Raw genomic sequence first — 13,514 nt, 5'->3', positions numbered from 1 at the left:
AACCCCAGATTTGGATTTGAATGAGGACGTGACGGAGCCTGCATGTCTGCACCAAGAGGGTGAAGATACAACGTGCTTGCAGGATTCTCAGGACAGGCATCCCCCGGGCCTGCATCCTTCCTTCAGGAGGCGCGGCTCCAGGGACTTGCCCTGTGCGCAGGCCAGGCTCGCTGTGGGCTCAGCTAGTCCTATGATATATAAGACGCCCCCCTGACAGCGGACAGCGGAGGGAGGCCCCGAGGAGGCACCGCAGAAGGAACCAGATGGGAGCCAGGTTCCCAGTACAGACAAGGCACACAGCGCCCACCCGGGCGTGGGCTGGGGCAAGGCTGGCCGGCTCCCAGAGGCCTCTCGGGGTGATCTTCCTTACCTGGTGGGCTCCCCACGGGCCCCAACCAGGCCTGCGGGCTCCCAGGCCTAATGACTCGGTTCTGTCCGCCTTCCCGAAGCCAACCACATCTCAGGGACAAGCTCACAGGGTCCACGTTCCCGGGGCAAACAAATAAGAGCAGAGTGTGACTCAGTTCACGTTGTGAAATAGCTGTTACAGGGATTAAAGCGCGTGGAGCTCCAGTGAGCAACACATTTGCCTCCAAGGCGCACACACGTGGAAAGACAAGCATCACCAGAAGGCGGCTTAACAAATGTGGAGTCAAAACAACAGAAGTCAGATGGTCCCACTTTCAGTGACACTGGGCCCACACTGCTGATGAACTCATCTCCAATGGACTTGCCAAGGATCGGTGCGCTCCAAGTCTGTTGGCGAACTGTCTTCCTCCCGGGCAGCGCTGGGTGGGAATGGCCGCATTTCCCTCCTGAGTTATTTTCTAAAGGCGCCCGTGACCGACCCGCTGCATCCCAAGGAGGCACTTTCTTCAGGGACCTTCATGCTCTATATCAAATGCATTCGAGTCATAGCTCGTGGCGTCGTGTTTAGTTGGTGATTTTTTAAATATTTTTATTGATTTCAGAGAGGGAGAGAGAGATAGAAACATTAATGATGGAAGAGAACCACTGATGGGCTGCCTCCTGCACACCCCACACTGGGGATCAAGTCCGCAACCCAGGCACATGCCCTGACCGGGAATTGAACTGTGGTTCACCACGCCCACACCCATCCAACAGTCTGATCTCAGCCTTTTCCTAATTTGACTCAGTGTCACCTGTCAGCACCAATAGTTCCCTCTTGCAATCCCTCTCCCATGTGCTTCTGGGACACTGTTTGCTGACAGTCCACACCAGTTACTTCCCACGCCAGCCTTCATGCTGACAGTCCACACCAGTTACTTCCCACGCCAGCCTTCATGCTGGCTCTTCCTACCTGTCCTAACCCCCTGCACCCAAGTTTCTTCTTCTCTCCTTTTGCCATAGCTTTCTGGATAATAGCATCAAATCTCATCTTTTAAGAAGATGATCCCTAAGTTTTACACCTAGCCCTATTCTTGCTACTGAATTCCAGGCCCACAAATTTAATTTCCCACTCAGCATGTCCACTCAGACACCCGTAGGAATCTCAAGTAAAGTATCCAAGACTGAATTTTTATTTTTCACAGACACCTGCTCCATCCCAAGGAATTTCCTCTCATCTCATCCAATAGTGATACCATTTGCCCACATTTAAGTACAAAACCTTATCATCATCTTTGATTCTTCTTCTTCATACAAACATATAATCCAAAAGCAACGTCTATCACTTCTACTTTAAAACATATACCGAACAAAGGAACATACCACCCTCATAAACATCTTCCTAGTTCGAGGAATAATCATTTCTTGCCTGAATTACCATAGGAAGCCATCGGCTTTTCTCCAACACACCAAGTCTGTTCCCCGCAGGGCTTTTGCCATTGATATTCCCTCGGCAAGAACATCCTTTCTTCCCTGATGTTGGCATAGTCCTTCCCTCACTCGTTCAGCTTCTCTCTCTCGTTTCGCCTCCTCAAACAGACCTTCCTCGGACACCCGCATCTACAATGACAAGTCCCACCACCCGAGTGTCCAGGCTGTTTTCAAAGCTGATGCGCTTGTTCCGCTTATGGGACATGCCCTTCAGGTAAGTGTCGCTGCTGTTCCCACCGACAGGTAAACACTAGGTCTGCTCCCGATACAACTGGACTGGCTGCGACTCTCTGTGACCCATAGTCTGATGGGAGGTGTGGTGGGACTTGTAGGCCTCGGTCTTAGGAGCTTCTCTTTTGGTTCCCTTGGAAGCGGTCACCATATAAAGGTCAGGCCAGACTATTCTGTGATGAAAGCCTGCATGGCTGAGTCACCCTCGCCAACAGTCAGAACCAAGCCCCCAGATGTGTGTGCGAGTGTATGTGTGTATGTGCGTGCGTGTGTGTGTGTGTGTGTGTGTAGCCATGTTGGACACCAGTTCCAACAAAGCTTTCTTGCCAAGTGTAGGTACACAAAGGAAGCCAGAAATCTTAAGAAATTTTCCAGATTCTAGATCATTATTACACTACAAATAATTAGCCAATCTGTTCACAAATAATTAAACTAAGAATTTCAAAAGAGCCTTTGTGGGGAGTTTAGATCCTTTTGCTTGTAGGATTGAAACACAGAGAGTATGTTGAGGGGTATGAGTAATAAGAAACTCCTTTTTTCAGCTGAGAAAACATAGTGCAATCAAAGCTGCCAATCATTTCATTATCTTTGCATCAGGAGAGAGACATAGAATAGATTTTGTGTATATATAATAGAGAGAAAAGCAAGTATTCAAAATACAAAGTAACAGTAGATGAAGTGAAAAAGAAAAAGACTGTAATAGACTTTTAACTTTAATTTGCATTATTTGAAATGCAATTTGCAATGTCTCAACTAGAAAACTCACAAATGATTTTATTTTTCAAAAATATGACTGGGAGTTGCTGGCTCTCTAGTGAGTGATTTTCAACCTTTTTCATCTCATGGCACATAGACTAACCATTAAGATTCTGTGGCATACCAAAAAAAATATTATTTTTTGCCAATTTGACAAAAAAATAGGTATAATTTTTATTGATTTAAGAAAAAATAATAATAGTAATTACCCTTTTTGTTTTGAAGGTGCTTTTACTTGTATATAAGGATTTCTAGTACCAAGAATTAACCAATCAAATTCAACCTTACCATTATTTTTAAACCTCACCCGATGACATATTTTTAAAGATTTTTCAGAGCAAGAGGAAGGGACAGAAAGAAGGGGAGAGAGAGAAACATCGATGTGAGAGAGGAATATTGATCAGCTGCCTCCTGTACATGCCCTCACTAGGGAATCAAACCCGAAATCTAGGTATGTGACTGACCAGGAATCAAACCTGCAACCTTTTGGAGTATGGTGGCTGCTCCAACCAACTGAGCCACCCAGCCAGGGCCAGACACAACCTTATTATGACCTGTGACCAATAAGATTCAAAACTATTAGATCCTGTGTATTTATGGCTCAAAACAGGCATTCACACCAGGTGGCCCTTGTTGTGTTGGCTGCTGTCATTTTTTATCTGACAATTTAAGGGAAAAGAGGCCAGTGCCCCTCACTAAGTAGTCAGAGATCACGTGTTTTAAACATTCCTACGGCAGACCAGTTGAAAATTGCTGCTCTAACAGAATGGAGGAAGCAGGAAGAGTTGTGGGCTTAAAATCTTGAATATTTATTAGTTTTAAAAAACTAACAGACATCGAAGATTTTTTTAACCAAAGTTTAGAAATGTGAATCTTGGCCCTGGGAGACACTGATTTGGTAGATACCAATAAAGCAGAAATAGTTTAAAAGAGAATAGCGAGAAAGAAGGGATTTGGTTAAGGAAATAACGTTGAGAATTCATTCATATGGAAACACGAAAGATGAGATGTGGGAAAGGGAAGAATCAGGCTAAGGAGGAAGACAGCTTCGAGAAAGCGAAGCTGAAACTTAGAAGGACTGACGCTCATTCACCCTGGAATTTAAGAAATTGCAAAAAGTTTAATTTCCAAGGAGCAGGAAAGAGAGTCTGCGATACCCGAGGTCAGGGCGAGTGGGAGGAACGAGTGATGGCAGCAACGTGTTGCTTCCTTCAAATAGTGGATTCTGGAGGACCGGGCTACCCGGAGGATGCAAGGTGCAGCCAGACGGCAGAAGGGAGAGGCGCCTGGAAGCCGGGACTAGGAGGCTGCATCATCTCTTGTGGGATGGCTCCTACTTCAAAGCACCAAAGGCGGGAGATTGGGTGCGGCCAGGGTGGGGGTTAGGAGGGTGGGAACGTGTGCAATGGCCGCGGTGGTGAGAGAAGCGGGAGGCTGAGGACGCCCTGAGTGGGGATGAGCAGCGGCTGCTCACCTGGCTGCAATCGCCTTAGAGGACACACGCTCGAGAGTCCAAAATGGTGAAAATGTACATATTCCACCTGAGTCCCCCTGTGTTCTCCCGAAGGCCACGCCGTGGTGCACGAGCATCTTCCTGTCTTATCTGCCTTCATTGCTGAGGCCATTACAGATGCCCCACTTTCTTTATTTTTTAAATATATTTTATTGATTTTTCACAGAGAGGAAGGAAGAGGGATAAAGAGTTAGAATCATCCATCAGCTGCCTCCTGCACACCCCCTACTGGGGATGTGCCCGCAACCAAGGTACATGCCCTTGACCAGAATCGAACCTGGGACCCTTCAGTCCACAGGCCGATGCTCTATCCACTGAGCCACACCGGCTACGGCCAGCCCCCTTTCTTATGTCTGTAGTCAGGAGTGTTGCATTGTCTGTCCGTCCTGGCTTGTCCCATGCCTCCAGCCTCGGCATGAGAGGAGCCACCCCCTCCTTTAGGGCTCCGCTCAAGCCAGAGACGTAACTGATGAAGTCTCCCTGACACCTATTTTCAAACGCTTAGAGTCGCCCACAGTTTCCATGACACGGCACCTACATTGGCATTAGATCCGCTAGAAAATGCAATGGGTCTAAGAAAATGCAAGACAAATGCGGCAAAGCCAAATAACTGACTAACAAAGTGTAAAACCTGAGACCATCCCCGGTCAGTAACATACACAACAAGCAGCACCCTGCCCAGAGGACAGCTTGCTGTCCAATGTTCAGAGACAGCACGGTGGGTCTTAACGCAGCTCGGATCATCAAAGAAAGCCTCCGAGTCGTTGACATTTAAACTGAGACCCATGCGGGGGGGGGGGGGGGGGGGGGGGATTTTCAACACAAAACATTCAGTTATGGAAACAAATGGGCTAGAACCTTCTAGGCAGAACATACAAACTCCCAAGACAGAACCAAGCTTGGCAGGCAAGGAAAAGAAGAGTGTGGCCCGAGCTTTGAGTGTGTCGGGAGAGTGGTCTGAGATGAAGGCGTGGAGAGGCGGCCAAAAGCCATGGAACTGAGGAATGTGTCTAAAGAATAAGCAATGTTTATTCCATTCCAGCCAGCGTGGGAGATATTAAAGAGTTTGGGGAAATTGACAGGCTTTCGTTAGAATTTCCTCCCGATGGCCTTTGAAGACGATGTTGGAGGTGGCAGGAGCAGGAGCAGGGAGAACGAGGAAAATAGTGGGAACGTCCAGGCAGAGATGATGGCGATTTGGACCAGGGTCATCAAAACAGAACAGTGGAGACGTGGACATAGAGTATTTGAGGTGTGCTTTCGGGAGAATGGGGAAGCTGGGTTATGGGTTGGATGGGGGTTTTAGGACGAGTTCTGAGTCGCGCTAGATCCCTTACAATGAACCATTGTTCCCGCTACGCCTCACGGAGACACTGGGGTTTCCTACGAGCTGTGCCGATAAATAGCGGGAAATTGTCAGAGTCTGCAGCCAACGCTTCTCCGGAAACACAGGAGGCAGAAGGAGCCCCCATGCACCTCCCTCCATGAAACCCTCCGTCTTGTGTCAGGCAGGCCTGACCTGCAGTTCTGACTGCGCCTCTACATGACATACCGTTCGGCATGTTACTTAACTTCTCCGACACTGAAATTCCTCCTCTGACCACAAGTGCGATTATTCCATCAGCACCGGGTGCCAGGGGTAAAGGAGACAATGCATGTGACGAACATAACGCAGCCCCTCGCATGTGGGAGGTACTTGTGGTTCCGTCCAGTGGAGGATGCGTAGGGGTTTTTTTTTTTTATTGATGTCAGAGAGGAAGGGAGGGAGAGAGAGATGGAAACATCCATGATGAGAGAGAATCATGGATCTGCTGCCTCCTGCACGCCCCACACTGGGGATGGAGCCCGCAACCCAGGCCTGTGCCCTGAGTGGGAATCGAACCGTGACCTTCTGGTTCATAGGTCGACGCTCAACCACTGAGCCAGGCCGGCGGGGTCAGATGTTTCTTTTAAAAGTCCTCCTACTCACTATGTCTGCTCGTTCTGTGAGTCTCATCTCCCCCAGCAAGGCCGTGGGAGCCTGGTAGGAAAGCCAGGACATGCTAAGGAGGTGTAAATTACCTTGGAGATAGAAAACATTTCAATAGACTGCTTTAGCTCCTTCTCAGATATAAGCGCTTATTTTCTCTCTCGGTACGTGAAATTTCCAGGTTATAAATATTCCCACTGTACTTATGTATTTGCTACTGTGTTTGTTCTTTGGAGTTAACTGAGGACTGAAAGAAAAATCAATCTATGGTAACACATAGTCCTCACATGTCGTGAAGAAAAAATAGCAAAGATGACAGCATTTACAATAGTAGGGACAGAAGCATTTTGGAATCTTTCATTGCTCCTGAAATCTTGAATAGAATTACACACAACTGTCACACTTTTGTACAACAGCCTTCACGATCTTTACGCTGTAGGATATCTGGGGTGTCAGTAAAATCATGGTGATCAAAAGAAAGAAGACAGGGGAGCTTCCCACATTCCTATTTCGCACAAAGTAATTCTTGATTTAGAAAAACATCAAAAGGTATTTGAAAAAAATGGAATATGATCAAATGGCCAGGCTCAGTGTCTATTTGAGCAAATAATATACAATCCAGGTGTCTATTCCCAGGGCCAGGAACACAACGCCTTCCCCGACTGTGAGCTTCTCTCGTTAGTCTACACCCGCTCTCGGACCCTAGGTGACTGCATTGGCACAGCTCCCCCGGGCAGCTTCCTGGCGAGGGGTTGCCACCTCCGTCCCAATGCAGGGGGTCCCAGGCAGGTAGCGCCTCCGCCCATTCACACAATAATCCGTCCTGTGAGATGGCAGCCCCCGTGGAACCTGTGTGTAGAGCAGTGCATCCCCGATCCTTCCCGAGCTCAGGCAGGTAGGCCTTGTGCTTTCCTTGGGAGACACTCAATTTAAAGTTTCACTGCAGTGGGGAGAACACTGACAGCTTTGTGCCAATCACCCATTTCAAACTTACTTCTTTCCATTTAAAACCACGGACCAAATCACACACACACACACACACACACACACAGACACACACAGAGACACACACAGATACACACACAGACACACACACACAGAGAGACACACACAGAGACACACACACACACACACACACACACAGACACACACAGAGACACACACAGATACACACACAGACACACACACACAGAGAGACACACACAGAGACACACACACACACACACATGCACACACAGAGACACACAGAGAGACACACATGCACACACATGCACACACAGAGACACACATACACACATGCACACAGACACACACAGACACACACACATGCACTATTGTTACTCTACATAGGATCCCTGCATGTGATCATAATCACGTTTAAGCAATGACACCTTTTCATATGAGCACCGGATATGTGACACCAAGTCAAATCAGCGCTGCCTGTGTGACAATTTCCAGCTCCCGCTTTTGTAGAAGTGACTCTGAGTGTTAACGGCCCAAAATACATTTGGCCACATCAAGGCCAAATCCCCACAGTGAGCTGTAACTCCCTCACACGGAAGCCAGGACGATTGGACTACATGATTTCTGCGGTCCCGTCCAGCCTTAAAGACGTATAACTATTATTTCCAAAAATGAGAGTGAAGGGACGCAGCCCCTTCTCTTGTCTCAGCGCTGCGTTACCCTGTGTTCATCTGCTTCTGTTTGTCCCCAGGAGACCCAGCTTTTACTAAGACCCCTTGACATCAACACGCTGCTGAGAGCAAGGGGAAGCGCAAAGGGTTCCGGTGCTCAGTTGACGGTAGTGCTTCGAGTTCATGGAGACTCAAAAGCAAAGAACCACCTCAGACTCAGCGGAACTAAACCCGCTTGGTCGCAGCATCAGCCACAGACACAGCACAGATGGCACCCCGGCTGCCATGCAGGGCAGCGCTCAGAGTCCTACCCGGATTGCTTTCCCCTGGGCTCGGGAGCGGGGATGCGAGACCTCCGTAGAGGAAGTCTATTAATATGGACGCGGTCTCACAGCCAAAGCCGGCAGCGGATCTCTCTCAGGGGCAGCTGGCCTCTGCCCCGGGCTGCCCTGGAAGCCAAGGAGCCCCACGCCGGCAGAATGAAACCTGAGAAGGTAAGACGAGGATGCCTGTTTCCCCTTCCTGCCCACCGTGGGGAAAGCCAATAAACTCCGCTATTGTCTGCTGATTCCGTTATCCCAAAAGCCACGACTTAGAAAGCACTTAACGATTCTATAAACAAGAAGTGCATGATGTACATTCCCTGATAACAAACTTCACTTTGTCTCCAGGCTCTTTAGCAAGTCTGGCCTGAGCTTAGCGGGTGCTAGGCTTCCCTCCGTCCATGCCAGCTGTTCTCGACCTGTGGGTCGCAACCCCTTTGGGGGTCGAACGACCCTTTCACAGGGGTCGCCTAAGACCATCGGAAAACACATATATAATTACATATTGTTTTGTGATTAATCACTATGCTTTAATGATGTTCAATTTGTATCAATGAAATTGGGGGTCACCACACCATGAGGAACTGTGTTAAAGGGACGCGGCATTAGGAAGGTTGAGAACCACTGGTCCATGCGGTTCTGTCTGCCTGGCTCCCTGCAGCCTGCAGACACGAATGTGACAGGGCGAGCGGAAGAGCCGACGAAGGTGAAGGCCACAGAGCAGCAATAATGGCATCCACTCCTCCCTGGCTCAGACGTCACTCCCTGAGCACCTGCCACTCCCCCAGCACCAGCACCGCACCTGCCAAAATCCAGGTGCTCGGCACATGTCATTAGCACCCAGTTCACACGGAACAACACAGACACACTTCATATATGAACAACCAGCGGGCGGTGCGCGCGCCGTGGACAGGTTGGGTCCCAGCCTGCAGTTTTCCCACCCGGATCTGCTTCTGCCCAGGACTTAGAACTAAGTTTCGCTCTAACCTTCTGACAGTACGACCTCTCTAGACACTGGGATCCTGCACTGAACGCCAGCCGAACTGACTAGTATTCACTCTTGTCCCCAATCCCTGCCCTCACCCCCACCCCCCCCCCAGGGCCTGTTCTCATCTTCTCTAGCGTTAGCCTCTGGCTGTGCACCTGCCAGGACCTGCAAGTCCGACCATAATCATTGGATAGTGAGTGGACGGGTCCTGTCTCCATGTCTGCTGAGGTCCCGGGCGGTAGGCGCCGACTGTCTGACCCTCCTGTGAAACCCTAGGCCACCGGCAGGGCTGCCCGGGAGCTGTCTGTGAACCAGCCTCCGCTGCCTCGGGATGTTCACATCCTGGCTCCTGAGGGGGTGGCCAGGCGCCTGGTCCCTGGAGGACAGGAGAGGGTTCTGTGGAGACAGTCTCCAATGAGCGGGAGGAGGCATCTCGGGCACGAGGGGAACTTGCCCTGGTCCCCAGTCGAGGGAGAAAGGCATCCGGGAGAGCATTTCCTGCGGAGTCTGACATGATCCCCTAGAGCCGTGGTCGGCAAACTGCGGCTCTCGAGCCACATGCGGCTCTTTGGCCCCTTGAGTGTGGCTCTTCCTAAGCCTTAGGAGGACCCTAATTAAGTTAATAACAATGTACCTACCTATATAGTTTAAGTTTAAAAAATTTGGCTCTCAAAAGAAATTTCAATTGTTGTACTGTTGATATTTGGCTCTGGTGACTAATGAGTTTGCCGACCACTGCCCTAGAGCAGTGGTTCTCAACCTTCCTAATGCTGCGACCCTTTAATACAGTTCCTCATGTTGTAGTGACCCCCAACCATAAAATTATTTTCGTTGCTACTTCATAACTGTAATGTTGCTACTGTTATGAATCGTCATGTAAATATCTGATATGCAGGATGTATTTTCAGGGGTCGCGACCCACAGGTTGAGAATCGCTGTCCTAGAGTCTGGGGCACCCAGTCTAGTCTTCAACTCAAGACATTGTCTGCGGGGCAGGTGGCTGGCCGCCAGCCAGTGGGGGAGAGCAGGGCTGTTAGGGAAGCCGTGGGCCATCTCGCAGGGGGACGTGCGGCCAGATTTCTGAAGGACGAGGCACGGGCCCCATGGGAGGCAGAGCTCACCCCACGGGAGAGGCTTTAAGTCGTGTCTAAGAGGGCTTTCTGGGAGGGTCAAGACAGTCTCCCCGGGGAGGTATCGAGCCGGTGTGGAAGCTGGTGTGGTGTGTGGGAATCACCCGGGACCCAGGAGAACTGCGACCCGACCCGGGTGGGGGGGCTTCAGGCAGCACAGAAGGGCTCACTAACACCAGGAGAGGAGCGCTTCCAGCAGGAACACGGGTCGAATGGGAAGCCAGGTTCTCTAGGAGTTAGGAAGCCTCCTCCCATCTCCCCTGTTCTTGCTTAGGATGGTGTAACCAGACCTAGGGAGCGCCTCCAGAATGAAGCTCTCTAAGTGATCGCTTCTCATCTGAGAAAGTGCACAGAGGAGCGCTCAGAGCGACACTGGCGTCATTCTTTGGCCGCGTGACGTGTCAGCTGTTTCCACTCCGAAACAAAATGATGTAGAACAAATGGTCGTGTGCTGAGAAACCTACAGAAAAAACATTGAGTCCCTGTGATCACCACATCAGGGGCTCACAATACATACTGTACAGAAAAGGTGACAGGTTCTCATCACCGTCACTTCGTTTTCTTTTACTGACATAAAGTAATAGTTCATCATCATCATCATTCTACGGAGCTCGCACTTCTAAACCAACTTCACAAACATCTGTATTAATAAAGGCCCGTGGCTGTAACGCCGTCACGGTAACGCCGTCACGACCAAAAGAGCAGCGGTTCTCAGGCGGGCAGGGCTGGGCCTGAGCTCCTGGGGGCGGAGAGCTACGAGCAGCAGAGGGCAGACCACAGAGCAGCAATGATGGCATCTGCTCCTCCTGGATGGGGGGTGGCGATGAGCAGCGATGGGCGGGGCGGCCAGCTGAGGCAAGCGGAAGCCAGCTACTCGCGCATGATTTCGTGCGCACTGGGCCTCTAGTTTCCTTATAAAAATGCTTGGAATTTTTGTCCACATTTTACATGAATATTGGAATTATGGGACGAAGTCACAGAGGGTATCAGTAGTGGAATCGAGGTTGGAAGCCATGACCCAAGATGATGTGTTCTTCATACTACGGCATGCCGCTTCTTCACTAGCCAGAGTTTGGCCTCGTGATAATCCATTTCATTAGCATCACACAATTAAATCAAGTATTATCTTGTTGACATTTAATCCATTTTTAAAATTTTACAAATATTTTATTGTTCATAAGTCGACTATATTATTTACAAATGAACTATTTTATGCAAGGCCAAAGTTATCACCCACAGAGCTGAGTGGGAAATATTGTCCAGAAATCCCAGGCCTCTGGTTCCTCTCATCCACCTTTGGATATAGGGTGAATTTTAACGACATCATGTATTAACTAACATGATTTTCTCCAAAATTGGTGAGAAAGTCGGAAGTACCCAACATTTCAGCTTTAACTCTTGCTGGTCAGACTCTCACTGTGTTTGTGGCTAAAAACCAGAACCTTCCTTCTCTCCTTGTCTCAGTGATGTCTCGCTCCTCGATATTTCATTCACTTGCATAGTTTCCCTAAAAGTGTTGATTCTGCTCCTTCTGTGTCATCGGGCTAATCCTAACCCATTTTTCTCTTCACCCAAACCACGTGTTCACAATTGGATTAGGACATTCCATTCAAGTGCGTCCAGGGGACATCGCCACCCTAATCCAAGGAATTTTGAAACAAATAACCAGCTTCTCTTAACTCTATACTGGCAATCAAAGTGGAATATTCAAATTAATTATTGCTGCAGAATCAATCATTAAGATGATTACAGATATAAAGCTACATGTTGTTGATTTGTTCATACTATTTAAGTCTCTGTTATTCATAAATATTGCCCATGAGAGAATTTATTTCTGGTAAGGAACATGGGAAATAACCATTAAACAGTTTTTTAAATTATGGATACATGTACTAGCTCGTGAATGTACACTGGGTATAAGAACTCAACTACATCCTAGGGCAATGGAGACTAAGGAGAAAATAAACAAATGGGACTACATCAAAATAAAAGGCTTCTGCACAGCAAAAGAAACCATCAACAAAACAACAAGAAAGCCCACTGCATGGGAGAACATATTTGCCAATGTTCTCACCGATAAGGGTTTAACCTCCAACATTTTTAGGGAACTCATACAACTTAACAAAAGGAAGATAAACAACCCAATCAAAAAGATGGGCAAAGGACCTAAATAGACACTTTTCAAAAGAGGACATACAGAAGGCCGAGAGACATATGAAAACATGCTCAAAGTCACTAATCATCTGAGAGATGCAAATCAAAATGACAATGAGGTACCACCTCACACCTGTCAGACTGGCTATCATCAACAAATCAACAAACAAGTGCTGGCGAGGTTGTGGAGAAAAAGGAACCCTCGTGCACTGCTGGTGGGAATGCAGACTGGTGCAGCCAGTATGGAAGACAGTATGGAGTTTCCTCAAAAAACTAAAAATGGAGCTCCCATTTGACCCAGTGATCCCACTTCTAGGAATATATCCCAAGAAACCAGAAACACCAATCAGAAAGGATTATATGCACCCCTATGTTCATAGCAGCACAATTCACCATAGCTAAGATCTGGAAACAACCTAAGTGCCCATCAGCAGATGAGTGGATTAAAAAACTGTGCTACATCTACACAATGGAATACTATGCCACTATAAAAAAAAAAAAAAAAGAAGGAATTCTTACCATTTGCAACAGCATGGATGGAACTGGAGAGCATTATGCTAAGCGAAATAAGCCAGTCGGAGAAAGATTCATATCACATGATCTCACTCATTTGTGGGATATAATGATCAACATAATTTGATGAACAAAAATAGATCCAGAGACAAATGGCAGGGAAGTGGGATGGGGTGGGGAGGGGAGTAGAAAGCAACCAAAGGACTTGTATGCATGCATATTAGCATAACCAATGGACACAGACTCTGGGGCGGTGGGGGCTTGCCCGGGATGGAAATGGCTGGGGGGGGGAGGGTCAATCGGGGAAAAGGAGACATATGTAAATCTTTAGACCTTAAATAAATAAAGAACTCAACTACAAATTCCTGTGTGACCCTATAATCTATTGAGTCCGACACAAGGGTAAACAGAAAATTAAAACACAGCACATGAAGCAATATCCTGCTATTCATCCATTTAATAAA

At 48.2% G+C, this 13,514-nt stretch overlaps 1 long non-coding RNA gene across 1 annotated transcript in view; it reads right to left on the bottom strand.

Moving 5' to 3' along the window:
• LOC139014847 (uncharacterized) overlaps positions 1-13,163 on the bottom strand; it is a 63,028-nt gene extending 49,865 nt beyond the window's left edge. The window contains exon 1 of the long non-coding RNA XR_011472366.1: positions 13,057-13,163. This is a non-coding gene — a long non-coding RNA (uncharacterized lncRNA). The remainder of the gene's footprint in view (positions 1-13,056) is intronic.
• Positions 13,164-13,514: the final 351 nt, after the last annotated feature.

This window comes from Myotis yumanensis, unplaced genomic scaffold, assembly GCF_028538775.1.
Source record: "Myotis yumanensis isolate MYYU_CA2020_CCGP unplaced genomic scaffold, mMyoYum1.0.hap1 SCAF_8, whole genome shotgun sequence".
Lineage (NCBI taxonomy): Eukaryota > Metazoa > Chordata > Mammalia > Chiroptera > Vespertilionidae > Myotis > Myotis yumanensis.
The sequence above is the reverse complement of the archived record's forward strand: the minus strand, read 5'-3'. Positions and strand labels throughout refer to the sequence as shown.